This window comes from Silene latifolia, chromosome 6 (assembly GCF_048544455.1).
Source record: "Silene latifolia isolate original U9 population chromosome 6, ASM4854445v1, whole genome shotgun sequence".
Taxonomy (NCBI): Eukaryota; Viridiplantae; Streptophyta; class Magnoliopsida; order Caryophyllales; family Caryophyllaceae; genus Silene; species Silene latifolia.
This window is the reverse complement of record NC_133531.1, coordinates 71205948-71224481: the sequence shown is the minus strand read 5'-3', so window position 1 is coordinate 71224481 and position 18534 is coordinate 71205948. Positions and strand designations below refer to the sequence as shown.

At 40.6% G+C, this 18534-nt stretch overlaps 1 long non-coding RNA gene across 1 annotated transcript; it reads right to left on the bottom strand.

Moving 5' to 3' along the window:
- Window positions 1-14355: 14355 nt before the first annotated feature.
- On the bottom strand, window positions 14356-15251 carry LOC141658787 (uncharacterized). The gene is made up of 2 exons (XR_012549423.1): window positions 14899-15251; window positions 14356-14606 (listed from the first exon to the last, which is right to left on the bottom strand). It is a non-coding gene; the product is annotated as an uncharacterized LOC141658787 (long non-coding RNA).
- Between the last annotated feature and the right edge of the window lie 3283 nt (window positions 15252-18534).

The following is an 18534-nucleotide window of genomic DNA, read 5'->3' as shown; positions in this document are numbered from 1 at the left end:
ATTTTGGTGACGCGGAAAAACCCAATTTGGGAAACAACCGCGGGGGAGACGGAATCCCACCAATATTTTCACTATAATTCGGGAGGAAATACAGTTCGTGCGTTTGCTATGGATGCTAGGGTATATTCTTGTATTCTTCGATGATCCTTCTTCTCTGCACTAGGGCTCTTTATATAGGGGAGCTCGGTGAGTTAGGGTTTCTTGCTTTTCCTCCAAGTTATTCCTAATTTGACACCTAATAGGACTTTCCTTCCTTGGATATGGTAAGTGTCAGGACTCTCGTATGCTTCTTCCATGCGGTTTAAAGCCCACGTCCTGCGCTGCTTGCTGATGCTGTCACCCTGGCTTCCTGATATCCTGCGTCCCACAATGCTTCCAGGCTCGCTTTGTCCCAAGTCGCCCATATCCAGATTTTGGGCCTAACAGTTTGCCCCCAATTTTCCGCGAAAGTGCAACCCTAATTATTTGAGCGGGAAATTGCAGTGTATCGTTGAGTGACTTCTTGCATACTCCATTTCAATTCACATCTTTCAAAACTCCAACTACCCTCTCTTATTTAATCTCACCCGCCCCTCTTTTTCTCTTTCATCATCATTTCATTTCCTTAAAATCTTCAAAACTTCCGTCTCCCCAAATCCTCCCTTTTCAGCGTTCTTTCACTGTCAGCGCCGCCTCCTCCCGCCTCTTCAGGTACTCTTTGCTTTTCTCTCCTTGTTTATCATGGCAAAAACTCGTCTCACATCATCCTCATCCGCCACCATTGACCTCGTAGAGGACGATGACTTCCCTCCGCAGGGAGTCCTCAAAAAACCACATTCCGGTGATTCTCACCTAACCCAAGAGGACATCCCTAGGATCAAAGCTTTGCTTAGGCTAGGCGACGATGTGGTGATCCTCATCCCCAAACCCGGTCAGAAAGCAGACGCCTTTCGTGCGGGGTGGATCTGCTTATATACTTACCCTTTCGTCCTTGGTCTTAAATTTTCCTTCCCTCCGATGATTCAAGAGTTCATCTGCCTGAACTCTCTCCCCATGGCCCAAATTGCCCCATATGCATGGAGGATTCTCTTGTCTACTGTTGCTTTGAACAACAGTCTGGGTGCCGAAATTGGATTGTCATATCTGGCCCATAGGTTCGAGTGTCGGTCATTGGGGCACGGCCAATACACTTTCAGGGCTGTGGAGAAGACTGAAAATTTTCTTCAGTCGGCTGCTAAAGGGAAGGACGATGGGTGGTATGAGGATTTCTTCTATGTCAAGCTTGAATCTCTTCCCATTCACGCTGATTACTTGTTCGAGAACTGGGTTCTTGCTAAGAGTAAGTATATTTTGCATGTTTATTCTTGATTGCCCCTGTCGCTCACTGTTCTTACTCTTTGATTTGACGCAGAACTCAAGAACCCTGAGAAATCTGAAGACGAAGCAATTTCTGTTGTCAAGCTTTTCTCCATCCCTGAAGACCGTAGACTGTTTCCCCTCCTGCTCTCTGGTTTAGACGATTCCGCCACTGAAGAAACCATGTCTTCTGGTAAATACCCTCTCTTGACCTCCAAAAGCTTCCTTACCCACTGGCTCTCCATTCTGATTTCTTGCGTCCTGGTGCCACTGCAGGAAGTGCTAAACCGTCTGCCTCTGAGATCCTGATCCAACATGCCAGGAATAGAACTGCTGATTCCTTTAACTCCCCTGCCTCCTCAAGAAGGAGATCCACCTCAAGGCCTGCTCCAGAACCTATCAAAGTGACCCCAATATCGCGCACGCCTGGGTCACCTGTCCATGCCGATGAGCTGCTGCTGCGCCTCCCTGCTAACTTTGGGGATGCTGATCATGCTAACTACTGGCCTGCACTGGAGAGGCTCCTGACTCCGGCTTGCTCTAGGGCGTTTGACTCGACTGCTCCCCAGGAGATGACTGACCTGGCTGCTGAACACTGCTGCCTTGTAAGTCTTCTTTCACTGTCCTCTTTCTTTCTTTGCCCCTGTGCTTCCCTGACTAACGGTTTTCTTTATTGCAGGCTCTTCAATCATCCCTCTATCTTCGCAAGATGCTGCAGAGGGCCAAGGTTGAGTGTCTGGCTTCCGTGGGGAAGAACAAGGAGCTCACAGCTACCTGTGCCAAGTTGAGGGAGCAACTCCACGCGGCCTTAAAGGAGAAGGAAGCAGCGAAAGACCAGCTGGCGAGGACCCAGGAAGCTAATTGCGTTCTGACTTCTGGGCTGACAAAGGCAGAGGCCCGTGCTGAAGAGATGGCTGAGCTAGCCAAAAACGTGGGAGCCTACACTGCTTTTGAGGGACGGATTGATTGCATCCGTGCTTATACCGAGGGGAGGCACACATCCTGGAATCTGGAGGAGGAGCTGGCCGAGTTTGCCCGTGCATTTCCCAATGGTATGGATTTGAGCGCCTTGTTCCCTCCTGAAGCTGAGGCTGCTAACCCGGAGCCTGATTTTTCCGCCATGGATATCTCTGGGGCCATCTCTGGGACTGTAGAGGAGATTCTGGCGGAGCAGACTGGTGAAGGTGCTGCTGCAACTCTTGAGGTTGTTCTGGTACCTGCAACAGAGAAGCAGATGGAGCACGGGGAGCAGAGCACTGGTCAGGATGCAGTTGTTGAGAGGATTGACCTCTCTTAAAATTTCAGTTTAAATTGTCTGGGGACTTGACCCTGTGTGGCGCAAGTTTGTAAAAAACTCTCTTTTCGTTTTTTCATTTTGGCCCGTTTTGCGCCTGGTGGTATGCAGGCTTTAAACTCTGATGGCGCCTGCTATAGGTAGCAGGTGCCTTAACTTAAAGTAGTTCTGGGCCCAGGTTTTAGGCCCTTCTTTTGTTATACTTGCGTTTTTTGCCATTGATTTCTGGAGTTGCAATTCCACATAGGTGTACCCAGGTAGCTGACCTGGTTCCAGGTGCACAGCCCCTGTATCTGGTGACAGGTTTCTGATAACATATTTTACCCATGACGTAAAATATCTTATCACTAGGGTTAGCTGATTGGAGCATACCTTCATTGAATGTTTCTGACTAACAAGGAATGTTGCGTTCCTTGTGGTTCCAGACGTTTGAAATCTGTGCGTGCACCTTTTGCTCTACGACATAGCTATGGAATTACTGAGTTAACGTTAAGGTATGGGTGGTCTTAGTATGCCGTACCCTGCGCGCTACCTCGGCGTATGCTCCCCATGTGGCTTGACTTAAGATAAACGTCTCCGCAGCCTCACATGGCAGGGGCTGGACCCTCAAAGTGTTCCTCGTCTGACAAGTAACCAACATTAGTATAAAAGCCTTTCCTCGTAGAAGCATTATAAAGTCCAAAGTAGTGCAAATTACCTGGTGCTATCTCATAGTGTTCCAGGGCAACATCTGGATCCAGGAAGCCACAGCCTGGACTACTTGGTTTAAAAACGACTCTATTTGACTTTAAAAGAAAAACTAAGGAAAACAAAAGAAAAAAGTTTCCTGAAACACACCAATAACTAAGGCATATACTAACCCCCTCCCCTCCTTTTGTTTTTTTTTGTTTTGTTTTGTTTTTTTCTTTTTTTCTGCTTCACGGACTTTCGAAAGGTCCTTTGTACACTAAAGTTTTGGCACTTTGTCAGACAAAGTACCGTTTCAAGTGGCGAATGTTCCAGAGTTTATCCAGGATCTGACCGTGCATGGTCATTAACCTGTATGCCCCATTTTTGACAATGCTTTCGACCTGATATGGCCCCTCCCATTTGTAGGCAAACTTGCCTGCTTTGTGGTTCTTGGTATTTTCGAATACCCTTCTGAGTACGAGGTCTCCCACTTCAAGGGTCCTGATCTTGACATTTTTGTTATATGTCCTTGCTACAGATTGTTTGTACGACGCCATACGTATGTAGGCACTTTCTTGCAGCTCATCAACTGTGTCCAGGCTCGAGCCATTTCGACCTTGTTACGCTTTCTGCCGTCGACAACCGTACTGTGCGTGGGCACCAGAACTTCTGAGGGTATCACTGCCTCTGCTCCGTATACGAGGCTAAATGGAGTTTAGCCTGTTGCCATTTTCGGTGTTGTTCTGTCTGACCAGAGTACTAATGGTAGTTCATCTGCTCATTTTCCCCCCAACTCTTCCAGCCGTTTTCTGAGGTTCTCCACAATGATTTTATTGCTAGACTCGGCCTGGCCGTTGGTTTGCGGATATCTGGGGGTTGACTTTCTCAGCGTTATGTTCCATCGTGCACAGAAGCCCTCAGCGTTATCTGATATGAACTGGGACCCATTGTCGCATATGATTTCGGATGGTATCCCAAATCTGCTTATGATGTTGCGCTTGATGAAAGAGATCACCTGCTGTTATTTTACCTCTGTCATTGCCTCTGCTTCAATCCACTTTGAGAAGTAGTCGGTCATAACTAGCATATACACTCTGTTTCCTGGAGCCCTGGGCAGCTTACCCACTATGTCCATGCCCCACATCATGAATGGCCATGGAGAGATAATCGGATGCATTGGTTCCGCTGGCTGGTGGATTGCTAGAGCCGCCTTTTGACATGACTCACAGCGTTTGGCATGATTTACGGCATCTGCGCGCATGGTGGGCCAGAAATACCCCTGTCTCAAGATTTTGTTTGACAGACTTCGTCCTCCAGCATGGTTCCCGCATTCTCCGCCGTGTACATCCCGCAGTACTGTTTCTGCCTCCTCTTTGCTCAAGCACCTGAGGTATGGTCCTGCCAGTGACTTTCTAAAGAAAATGTTATCAATCATGATATACCTGGAAGCTTTTATTCTGAAACTTTGTGCTTCCTTTCTGTCCTCGGGGAGTGTCCCATCCCTTAGCCAATTTAGGTATGGAACCCTCCAATCTGCATCCTGCTGTCCTACTGTGGAAACTAGCGTCCTGGCTTCCTGTGTACACTGCATGTTTACATCCTCTTTCACCTGATTCTGATCTGGCTCTTTCTGGATAGCTGGAGTCAACACATGGGTGATAGGTATGTTTGATAGTTCTGTAGGCTGGAAGGTGGCCCCCAACGTTGCCAGGGCGTTTGCTTCCACGTTCTGATCTCGCGGCACCTGAGTTATCTTGAACGTTCTAAACTTTGACTTTTGCTCTGTGGCTATCTTCAAGTAGGCTATCATCTCTGAATCACGCGCCATGTATTCGTTGTTTACATGATTTACCACAAGTAAGGAGTCACTGTATACCCTCAGGTTCCTTACCTTAAGCCCTGACGCCATCTGCATCCCAAGTATAAGGGCTTCATACTCGGCCTCGTTGTTGGTTGCCTTGAACTCACACCTAATAGCTTGTACTATCATATCTCCTTTAGGTGACCGAAGGACCAACCCCACACCAGCCCCCCTGGCGTTTGAGGCTCCGTCAATGTATAGGGTCCAGATCTCACCATCCTGACTCCCTGTTATCGCCAGCATTCCTTCTTCTGCCTCCCCACGGGTAGCAGGGCAGAAGTCAGAGACGAAATCTGCTAGGGCCTGGGATTTTATCGCTGTTCTGGGTTCGAATTGTAATTCATACCCACTAAGATGTACTGACCATTTTGTCATTCTACCCGAAAGTTCAGGCTTTCTCATAATAGTATTTAGCGGGTAGTTGGTTATTACATGGATGGCGTGAGATTCAAAGTACGGCCGCAGTTTATAGGAAGCAGTAACCAAAGCCAATGCTAGTTTTTCAAAAGAAGTGTACCTGGTCTCTGCAGGAAGCAGAGACTTGCTAATGTAATACACGGGATGCTGCACTCCTTCTTGTTCTTTGACCAAGACCGCGCTTACCGCTGCTTCCGTGACTGACAGGTATAGGAGTGCCCTTTCGGGTTTTAACTCCGTCCTCGACCACATCCCAATCTTGCCTAGGCGCCCTTTCGAGTTTTCACCTAGCCGAGATTTATTCTTTTTCATTCCTTTTTTTCACCATTTTTTTCACCATTTTTTTTCATTTTTCAATTTTTTCATTTTTTTTCTTTTTCTTTTTTTTTGAAATAGAAATAACTGAAATAAAGCACACAACACAAGTACAATGAATTACAATCGGAACGATTCTCCTCCCCACACTTGAATTAAACATTGTCCTTAATGTTGCATATGACACAATAAAATGAGAAGGAGAAATACCTCATGGAAAATAGCATCAGACGACTTCACAAGTAGAACCATCCTCCAATCCTCAAACCACATAAACATGTCAACCACTCACCACACCTCCTCCCCACACTTGGCCATTAGCATCCACTATAAAGCACAGGAACAACATGGCCAAGAAAACAAGAGTAATCAAAGAACACTAACGCCCCTTATTACTCCAAACCTAACCAAAGACCAAATGAAGTAATACAAAACAAGCTCAATTGGTAAGTCCTAGTCTCCTCTACTCCAACTCACAAGTCCATCCAATCGCAATAAGAAGGTGCCCACAACATCACACCGCGATTTCTCCTCACCTTAACCACTAACTTACCCAGCCATCCTTCTTTGTCGCTCTTCTTATGACGCCAACACCATAAATATGCAAAGAATCTTGAGGTATTGTCCGATCCTTTTTTTTTTCCTCTCAAGTTTTTCTTTTTTTCTTTTTTTTTTTTTTTTGGATTTTCGTTTTTTTTCCAGTTTTTTTTTTTTTTTTTTTTTTTTGCAAAAATAACAAACTACGGGTTGCCTCCCGGGAGCGCTTTTATTTAACGTCGTTGGCTCGACATCTCGCGGAATGATAAAACCGCACGACTTAAGCTGAGATAGAAAGCTTACCGTAACTCACCAATTGACCATGGAGAATGAGTGAAATGTCAAGTCACGTGCAGAACAATTTAATGCCCTTAGTAACCTATCAAACATGTTAGCCCACAAAAACGAGAAGTGACAATAATAGTTTAAGAGCAGTCGAAGCCGTACATGTACAAAAGAGGTATAAACATTTAACAAATAATTTTCTTTACCTCTATATTGTTCAAAATTAGCTGCCATGTCACGATATGGCTCCTTATATGATGAGGTTGATATAGGGATAGTCAAGTAAGGAATGAGGATAATATAAAATTTTTGAGAGACTAACACAGATTGAGTCTCAAAAGGTGGAATGGGTGATTCCCTCTTGTGAATATAAGACTCATTAACTACCTTGTCCTCTCCTTCCCCCACCTTTTTATCAAACTCCATGCTAATGAATTCAACAAGTAGAGGAAGGTCATCTTTCATATTATTAAAAACAAGTATATCCTCTTCTTCCATCCCGCTCACTATGGTCTCATCATATGACACAAACACCCCCTCTTTCTCATGCTCAACAATCATATTTGAAAAATTATCAACGATCGAAACATTACTCAAATCACTTTGCATCAATGAATTATCAACATGTGTCATCTCTATATTAGTGCAAGATGAGTCAACAAGCATAGGAACAGGGGAAGGGGGTGAAAAATGTATCATACCATATTCATCCTCCTCATCATCCCAAAAACCATCATCATCACTGTCAACATCATACTCTTTATAAGAGTGCTTGGGGTTATGAAACTTATCAACATGCTCAGTTTGCCACTTAATATAATAAGAATCAAGTTCTTCTTGTGTCACAAGCATATCAAAGTAGTTAGTCACTTGTTCAACACAGTCCTCTAAATCTTGACTAACTAGGTTAGTCTCACATGGGGAGGGATTAACATTAGCACAAGAGGAATTCACATCAGCCATATAAGCACGTATCATGTCTTCAGTAGACATATATGAGTTATCATGACAATTCAAAGTATCAGAATGGGGTTGGGGTTGTATAGAGAGTGAATTGTATCGCTCCCATTCTTCCGTGTCATGAGCCAAGTATTGAAAAAGTTCTCACTTTTCCTCATAACTTAACCCATTAATAAATTCTCCCCTACTCAACGAATTAACATGACAAAGAGTCTCCTTATTCAAGCCATTATAAATTACATGACAAAGCTCCCAAGTTTGATAAGGATGACGACAACGTATAACATATTCATGTAGCCTGTTAAAATATTTATAAAACAGTTCATGCTCATATTGGGGAAAATATTTAGTAGCCATCTATCTATCAAGTAAACTAAGACAAAACTAACGAACTAAAACTCTCTACACTAATACACAAAAATTAACTATTGCCTTCCCCGCAACGCGCCAAATTTGACGGGCCGAAAGTCGTATGCCTATCAAATGTAAATTTATAATCACTTACTTACTAAACTACTAAAACAAGAATATAGAGAAAGTAAGGGTCGAACCCACGAGAGAAGGACTAAGTTAACTAATGTGTGTAATAATGCAGAGTAAAGTAACCAGTTTAGGAGGGGATTTGATTTGTTTGATTAACTAAAGAACTAAGATTAAGAAAATAATGAAATAGATGAATTCAAATGGTTTAAAAGGTCTTAGACCCAAGCATATATCCACACTCAATAACAATTGATCATTGTAAGACGGTTTCAATTACTAATCTTGATTACTCTATCGTAAATGTAAAATTCCAATTCTCCTTACGAATAGTCGGTTAAAACGAATCCCGTTCTTAATCAACCCTAACTATTAAACAACCCTAACAATCCAGTTCAAGGTTTAATTCAATAGCAGCAATATAATTTAGAGAATTCGATAGAGAATAAATAGCGCATACAATCCAGTTGCACTTTAGATATTTATGTGAATCGCTTCTAAGTACTAATATCAACGTATCCCGTTCAATATTAATTCTTAGATGTTACTAGTGTAAAGTTAATCAATAAATCCTATTCAATTAACAATACTAACAATAGAATGAAGAAATCGACTACTAGTTGCGCATCTAGCAATTATCAATCAACATTCATATAATTAAGAGCTAAGCAATTCACAATAATCAAGAAGATAAATTAAAACATTCAAACTCACAACCGGATTAGAGTGCTTCAATCGCTTGAATCCAAGATGAAAGATTAGTTACACATCGTCTGCCAATAACAATAATAGGGTTTTTGTCTCTAAAAGTTGTGTAAGTCCTTTCTAAAACTGAAATAATAAGTTATATAGTAATTAGGTAAGATAACTAGATTAGGAAATTAATAAAGTATTACTACTACTAATAATAATCGGAACAAACCAAGTAAAATAAATAAACAAGCCTGAGTTTAACTATGCTGAATTGCGCGACCAAAGCACAAACAGGTGTCAAATGTAGGTCGCGCCTCAGTCGCACATCGGTCGCGCGTCGGTCGCGCGTCGGTCGCGCGTAGGTCGCGCCTAGCTGCTGCCGCCCCTTCTCTTTTTTATTTATGCGCGCTCAATTAGTGCACCTTAAGCGCACACGTCTCAGATATCTTCATAGGTCTCCGGGCCTACTTATCCTCAAGCTTAGCTTCCGTCTTTGTCACACAAAACCGACCCACAAGCTCTTCTTCATCGTTTCCCAGCTTCATCTTCAATATTTGGATCCAAGTTCCGCCAACATTACAACTTCAAGCATTGTACCATTATAATTCATTAAGGACCGCATTTGTCACTTGAACTTCATTAATTCGACCCTCTTAATACATACTAAAACCGTCTCATCACCTTGCGTAAAATCCATACAAAACAATGATGATGATGATGATGATGATGATGATGATGCAAATGTTGTGAGAGTTGTGTACTTGGGTTTTTAGATGGAATTTTCTTTACAAATGAAATGTGTTTCTCATATACGTACGTACTCTTATTGTAAAGGATGGTTTGAAAGAGGTTAGTGATTCATTTTATAGCTAAACGATAATAAAATGGCTAGTTGCCTATTAAGTTAGTTATAGAGAAACGATGGGTTGTCACAGTGTGGGAGAAACTAGAAAGTATATACAAACATGTTGCTTGTTCTAATTATTGAAATTAATCAAAACCATACATTTTTGAGAATAAATATTACTTCCTCTATCTCAGTGATTAGTTTACATTTACTTTATTTTGTGAAGAAAAAATAAAATAAACGTAAATTATTAATTAGGACGGAGGGAATACCTAGATAGGGTACAACGTAATAACACTAGAAGCATTTATTAAGGACTGATCTAAAATCTAACATGCATAAACATCATTTGGGTCCAATCAAACTGATTACATATTTCTGACAGCAACAAACATAAACACAATATCTACATACGGAGAACTGTACTTGTATGCATAAGCTTGTATACATACATAATACGATCAGTGAACCGCACCACCTCGCCCTTTGGTTACCGTATTTCTGTCTTGGGGCCCCTTGAGTTTTAACTCCCGCGTCGCATTCTCTGTGTATACTTGAACCTGCTCGCATTTAATTATATAGCCAAATTATTTTAGATATTACTCGCTCCGTATGAAATAGTAGTTAACGAACAATATAGTCCAGCTTACAACTTAATATATTACAGAGTTTTTTGTCGCGAACGCGTAAACTAAATTAAACGGAATACATTATTACATAAAGCAAAGCCCTACGTATAAAAGCAAAATTAGTACTCGCATATCTAACAATCGGTCAGATCATACACGGTAGAAGACAGGGGTTGGCAATTGTTAATAAAAGAATAAATTCAAAAGAAAATTTTAAAAAAATAAACTTACATGATTAGTGACGAAAATTTGTTCATGGGTAGTGGTGGAGATGGAGTCGATGTCATCACTAGGGTTCATAATATTGTTGGTTTTAAGGTCATTTTTTGGAGCAGGAGAATAAAGAGAAGAATTTCTAAAGCAATAAAAATGCTGAAAAAATCCTCCATCAAACCTTATTTTCTTGGTTTCTTTTGAATTATTGTTCATGATATTACAATCAACCCTTTGCTAATCTACGCTGTATATTGCTAAATAATGATTTATTTGTTGTGTATTTGAGTTAGGAAAAATATGCTCCAAGGGTCCTTTTATAATCCCATCATTTTGGTGGTATTAAATTTATTTTATTAAGCAACATTAACATGCGCACAGCTCTACACCCATTGAAGTTGACTTTTTTTTTTTCCCATTTAGAGGTAATAAGAAGCGCTAAAATTCAATAGGATATTATTTTCAACTATACAGACTTTCTTACAAATTATTAGGCAATTATTTGTAAAGATGTATATATAGTCTTTGTTGGAGTATTGCTCCAAAATTTGTTTAGAATGTTTCTTATAATTAAGTTAGTGTTTAAAATGATTCCTAATAATTAGAGAAATATGTTAGTTATTGTAAAACCTAGTATTATTTAGGAACATGTTGTGCATTAGCTACTTAGGTTAGTTGATGGTTTATCTCTTTGTATTGTAGCTTTGTAGGTCTATTTTTTTGGGACGAAATGAGTGCATTAAATAAAATGAGGAAAACGGTTCAAGTACATCATGGGGGAGGGTTGGGACTTAGTGTCGTACAAGCTGAAATAAAATCCAAATTACAATAATCAACTACGGAGTACAAATGAAGGGGCATGAGCCTAACTAAAACTTCCATTTCGAGGGCTAGTGTCTTTAAGAGCGAATTTGGCGATAGCATTTAAAAAACCAACTTATTATGATATTAAGTGAGCAAGTTTGAGACGAAAACTTCTCCGTTTTCTCTCTACTATAATCCCCCTTTTAGAAATTTTATAGTCTTATAAATTTAAGCTTTTACCTAGAATTCAGACCGATCATGACATTTGAATCGTCTAATATTAGGAGTTAATGGGAATTATGATCCCGTAATTCCTACTACTCCGTAGTATTTATCATGTATTATGATGAAATAAAACAATCAAGCAATTACAAAATGAATAACATGATCTTTATATTCTATCTTCTCTTACTATGTACCAAAACTACTGGAGAATCTTCTGTGTTACATTCATTATTGCTAGATAGTCAAGTTATGTTGTCATTGTCTCATAAGTCGTAAGTCAAGGAGTAATTTGTAACTGTATTATAATATTGTCACCTGCAACATATTTTTGCAAGATTATCCATCAAATCTAATAAAAACTCCTATAAACCGTGTTCAGTGTTCATAGCTTCATCAAGAATACTTATATATCTTGTCTTAATCAGTTCATACGGACAACTATAAACATATTAAGTGTCACTACTAATCTAATTGATTATTGTTGTTTGTCGTGTAAGAAATAAACATAATGTCATGCTTATTCCTAATCTTTTTGGCATTAGCAAATATTTTGTTACTTCTCAAACAAATATCCAAACCACTCTTATGTTTTCTTTTCTTCGCAAATTTACATGAAATGAAGTATTTACATCTTCTTGGTCTATAATTTCAGCCGTAAACCTGATTATGGACAATCCACTTAATTGATATCCCGATCTTCGGGGTAAATAGATTATAAATGATAGATTGGATTGTTAAGTTTGACTAGTATATTTCATTTAACAGATTTAAGTTTGTGGTAATTAGCGGGTTTAGTTTAATAAATTGTTGTATCTAATTATCTATGCGTAAATGATTGACAAATTCATTTTTTACCTATATACTAAAGTGAATTAATTATATGTTGGGGGAGCACTATAGTGTAAGTCTGTAAACAAGTAGATTGAAGCTCAAACTACGGTTTCAATATGTCATTTACCAAACACTTAAATTAGTAGATTGGTGAGTTAAACATACTAAAAGTTTTGAATATGCTGAAAATTTCACAATATTCCAACTGGGCCTTGGGCTCTGTTTGGCAAAACATTTCAGGTAACTTATTTTTTTATTTTATTTTTTTGAGAAAAGATCATTATCATTAATAAAAAGTCATACGACATCTACAACATATGTCAAGCTCAATCGGATACAAATCTATTACAACCATAGGAAATAAATTCTTGTTCAAAGAATGAAACACTGCAACAGAGTCTCTATCATCGATTCGCCGCAAAAGCCTTTATCCATAAGAGGGTCTCCGAATCTTCCTTGACGAGTATCCATTTCTTCGGACCTGATTGATTGTAGCCATGAATCGGACAAAATATGTAAAACCATATAACGCTATAACAACGCTGATCTTCTGCTGACTTATTAGAAAACTGCAAACGAACCAGAAAACGAAAGCTCTCAACCTGAGAGAAGGACACCACCGATAGACGGGGACAGAGCCCTCAGAAAGAGAGACGAAACAAAAACGAAAGCGGAAATTAAACAAAAACATAAAGGAAACAAAGCGGAACACATGAAAAAAAATGGAAGCCACCGCCTCCTACCAACCCACAACACCGCTTGGATCCAAGCACCACCTTGCCACACCACCTCAACAAACTCGTCCGATAAGACCCGAATGACCCACATACACCACGCGGGCCCAGGAGGAGACGGGCAGACCCGTACGATCCAGAACCGGGTGTGGGTAAAAAAGGGGAGGAGAGTTAAACGGAAGAGAGGAGACGGGTCGCCGGAGAAAGGTCTTGAGAGACCCCATCCCCGACGACATGGTAGGGGGTTGATGGGTGGCGGTGGGAGGAAGGAGGTGACCGGCGGCAGCAAAGGGGGAGGATTTAGGATTTTGTTTTTTTAGAGAGAAGGAGGATTTAGGATTTAGAGAAGATCTTTTGATATATTTCATGTAACTTATTTGAAGAAAGTAGCTTTTTGATCAAAATTCTAGCTACCTTATTTTTCTCAAAGTGTTTGATAAGTAGCTTATTTAATCAAATAAGATACCTAAAATGAAATGATACTTAGGGTAACATTTGAGAAATATAAGCTATCTGATCTTATTTAATCTTTTTTTTACCGCTTCAATCAATAATATTAAATAATTATCATGTCATTTTATGTTATTTCACCAAAAACCTGCTGCCTTTCAGGTAGTTTGTCAAACATTTTTTTTAAATAATCAATTGTCCTATTAGCTTCTAATTTTCAGTTCCTTTTAGGTTTCAGTTAGTTTTTCAGTTTTCAACTACATTTTCAAATTTCAGCTACATTTTCAGCTAGTTTTACCAAACAAGACTTTCATGCATTATTGCGAGAGAAATTCTTATATCCGCCGATGATATTGTAGTTAAACTACGGTTGGATACGTTGGATTTACCTAACAATATAATTGTGTACATTATACCCACGTAAAACTGCTGTGCATTCGTTTAACTAGAATAGTTTAGATCGTATTTTAAACTCAATTTATTTTAGAGAGACGAGTATACATTTTAGAGCAACAAGTAACTCATTAATACCCGGGTATGAATACATAAAAAATTAAATTGTTCTCATCGTATACAATCACTTCCTACAGAATTCACTACTTGCAATAATGTATACTTCCTCCATTCAACTCCACTTTACAAGTTTCTTTTATCACATTTGCCAACGCAGCTTTTACACGATAAATATCATTAGCTGCGTATTAATATTGTAATTACTTTTACTACTCCGTACTATTTAATCTTCTTAAATAGAATAGTGAATAAGAGATTAAATCTAATTAATTCAAAGACATGGAATCAATGTTATATGAAACGATAAATCTTATATACAAATTTGAAGCTAATATAAAATGGATCTTATTTAAAAAGATACTCCGTATTGAATGTCCTATAATCATGCGCTATATTTATGAACTTGACCACCTCTCCCTGTTGTCACCGTTTTTCTCTGCTGGGGTCTTTTTACTCCTTGGTGTCCTTTTACTCCTCTACTTTGTACCGTTATTTTTTCACTGTACAACTGAACCTGCACAAACATAATCATACCCAATAACCCAAATTAGGGTCGAAAAAAATAACTACGCAAGTTCACGAATATTCTAAACAATAATAGTGTGTTACCAGGTGACGATGAGTTTATGTATTTATCCTCTCACACACAATTGTATAGGACTTACCATGTCCATGTGTGATTGCAATACGGAAACTCAGTATCACTCGACACCCTCATTTTACATTCTGAATTCGACCATAAATTGTGATTGCCAAAGACATTAGATAATAAAAAAGCAAAAAAAATAAGAAGACTAAATACTTACATTATTTGTGATAAGTATTTGTTCAGTCTTTGTGATGGAGATAGAATTTTCAGTAGGGTTCATAGTTTTATTGCTTTTAAGGTCTTTTTTGGAAGCAGGAGAAGAATTTTTAAGGCCAGAAATTTGAACCCTACGTTTGTTGAACATTATTAAGTTCTTCATGATTTTACAAAGAAAACTAATTTTGTAAAATTTGATTTTTGCTCTTGTTTTTGTGGATTTTCTCTTCGAAGTAAGTAGCTTATATTATGTGATAGAAGTATGGGATTATAACTTTTGAGCTCAGTGGGAGAAATGCACATGTTTTTAGAGTAGATTTATAATAGGGGACGATACATCCCAACAACTGCGTAGTTGTAGTAGTCATTTGACTCTCTACGTGTGGAAAAGCTATATTCGTAGGAAGTTTCACTTTACAGTTTAAAAAAACACCCAATAATTGCTACAGTTTCTAAGTGTTGGCTGTTGTGGATTTATCTCATCTGAATTAGGACATTGTCGAGTGTGTCACTCGGGGTGATTTTGGTAATCGAGTGATTGATCTTACAAAAAAAATGTTGGGAGACTAAGGATCAGATTCTGTCGTTGAACATAGGTTGTGAGTACGTAACACCTCTCATGTACAAATATGATTATACATTCAACATATGACCATAGTATAATTAAGGTAAAACAAATCAAGCTGATGAGCTTATATGTATTTTTTTTAGCTTATTCAAAGTTATATTCCCCCCACTTTCCTATTTTCACCCTATTTCCCCTTTTTGGTAAATTATCTATTCACTCCATTTCTCTTCTTTCCTTATTTGGACTACCTTTTTCATTCTTTAATCATTCTTTTCACCCCACTTACATCTTTATTATTACTTTTTCATTTTTTTAATCATTCTTTTTACCTCACTTACAACTCTTTTATTATTTTTTCATTCTTTAATAATTTTTCTTAATATGCGTTGTTTTGGTAAATTTCTAGCAATTTAGGGTTAAAGTGGTCTTAGCGTTAGGTTCGTATTATGATTTGATCGTTTGTTGTATGTTAACCTGTATGTGCAATGTAAATAAAGAACACAAGCAATTTTGGTGACGCGGAAAAACCCAATTTGGGAAACAACCGCGGGGGAGACGGAATCCCACCAATATTTTCACTATAATTCGGGAGGAAATACGATTCGTGCGTTTGCTATGGATGCTAGGGTATATTCTTGTATTCTTCGATGATCCTTCTTCTCTGCACTAGGGCTCTTTATATAGGGGAGCTCGGTGAGTTAGGGTTTCTTGCTTTTCCTCCAAGTTATTCCTAATTTGACACCTAATAGGACTTTCCTTCCTTGGATATGGTAAGTGTCAGGACTCTCGTATGCTTCTTCCATGCGGTTTAAAGCCCACGTCTGCTGCGCGCTTCGATCTTTGTCACCCAGGCTTCGATATCCTGCGTCCCACAATGCTTCCCGGGCTCTTTGTCCCAAGTCGGCCCATATCCGATTTTGGGCCTAACGGTTTGCCCCCAATTTTCCGCGAAAGTGCAACCTAATTATTTGAGCGGGAAATTGCGATGTATCGTTGAGTGACTTCTTGCATACTCCATTTCAATTCACATCTTTCAAAACTCCAACTACCCTCTCTTATTTAATCTCACCCGCCCCTCTTTTTCTCTTTCATCATCATTTCATTTCCTTAAAATCTTCAAAACTTCCGTCTCCCCAAATCCTCCCTTTTCAGCGTTCTTTCACTGTCAGCGCCGCCTCCTCCCGCCTCTTCAGGTACTCTTTGCTTTTCTCTCCTTGTTTATCATGGCAAAAACTCGTCTCACATCATCCTCATCCGCCACCATTGACCTCGTAGAGGACGATGACTTCCCTCCGCAGGGAGTCCTCAAAAAACCACATTCCGGTGATTCTCACCTAACCCAAGAGGACATCCCTAGGATCAAAGCTTTGCTTAGGCTAGGCGACGATGTGGTGATCCTCATCCCCAAACCCGGTCGAAGCGGACGCCTTTCGTGCGGGGTGGATCTGCTTATATACTTACCCTTTCGTCCTTGGTCTTAAATTTTCCTTCCCTCCGATGATTCAAGAGTTCATCTGCCTGAACTCTCTCCCCATGGCCCAAATTGCCCCATATGCATGGAGGATTCTCTTGTCTCTTTGTTGCTTTGAACAACGATCAGGTGCCGAAATTGGATTGTCATATCTGGCCCATAGGTTCGAGTGTCGGTCATTGGGGCACGGCCAATACACTTTCGGGGTGTGGAGAAGACTGAAAATTTTCTTGATCATTTTGCTAAAGGGAAGGACGATGGGTGGTATGAGGATTTCTTCTATGTCAAGCTTGAATCTCTTCCCATTCACGCTGATTACTTGTTCGAGAACTGGGTTCTTGCTAAGAGTAAGTATATTTTGCATGTTTATTCTTGATTGCCCCTGTCGCTCACTTCTTCTTACTCTTTGATTTGTGAGAACTCAAGAACCCCGAGAAATCGAAGAAGAAAGCAATTTACGTTGTCAAGCTTTTCTCCATCCCTGAAGACCGTAGACTGTTTCCCCTCCTGCTCTCTGGTTTAGACGATTCCGCCACTGAAGAAACCATGTCTTCTGGTAAATACCCTCTCTTGACCTCCAAAAGCTTCCTTACCCACTGGCTCTCCATTCGATTTCTTGCGTCCTGGTGCCACTGCGGGAAGTGCTAAACCGTCGCCTCGAGATCCCGATCCAACATGCCGGGAATAGAACTGCCGATTCCTTTAACTCCCCGCTCCTCAAGAAGGAGATCCACCTCAAGGCCTGCTCCAGAACCTATCAAAGTGACCCCAATATCGCGCACGCTGGGTCACTGTCCATGCCGATGAGCTCAGCTGCGCCTCCTGCTAACTTTGGGGATCTTTGATCATGCTAACTCTTGGCCTGCACCGGAGAGGCTCGACTCGGCTTGCTCTAGGGCGTTTGACTCGATGCTCCCCGGAGATGACCGACCTGGCTGCCGAACACCGCTTTGTAAGTCTTCTTTCACATCCTCTTTCTTTCTTTGCCCCTGTGCTTCCCGACTAACGGTTTTCTTTATTGCGGGCTCTTGAATCATCCCTCTATCTTCGCAAGATCTTTGCGGAGGGCCAAGGTTGAGTGTCGGCTTCCGTGGGGAAGAACAAGGAGCTCACGACTACTGTGCCAAGTTGAGGGAGCAACTCCACGCGGCCTTAAAGGAGAAGGAAGCGGCGAAAGACCGGTGGCGAGGACCCGGAAGCTAATTGCGTTCGACTTCCGGGCTGACAAAGCGGAGGCCCGTCTTTGAAGAGATGGCTGAGCTAGCCAAAAACGTGGGAGCCTACACTGCTTTTGAGGGACGGATTGATTGCATCCGTGCTTATCCGAGGGGAGGCACACATCCCGGAATCTCGGAGGAGGAGGCGGGAGTTTGCCGTGCATTTCCCAATGGTATGGATTTGAGCGCCTTGTTCCCTCCTGAAGGCCGAGGCCGCTAACCCGGAGCCGATTTTTCCGCCATGGATATCTCTGGGGCCATCTCTCGGGGCTCAGAGGAGATTACAGGCGGAGCGGTAGTGAAGGTGCTGCTGCAACTCTTGAGGTTGTTGCAGTACACCGCAACAGAGAAGCGGATGGAGCACGGGAGCGAGCACTGCAC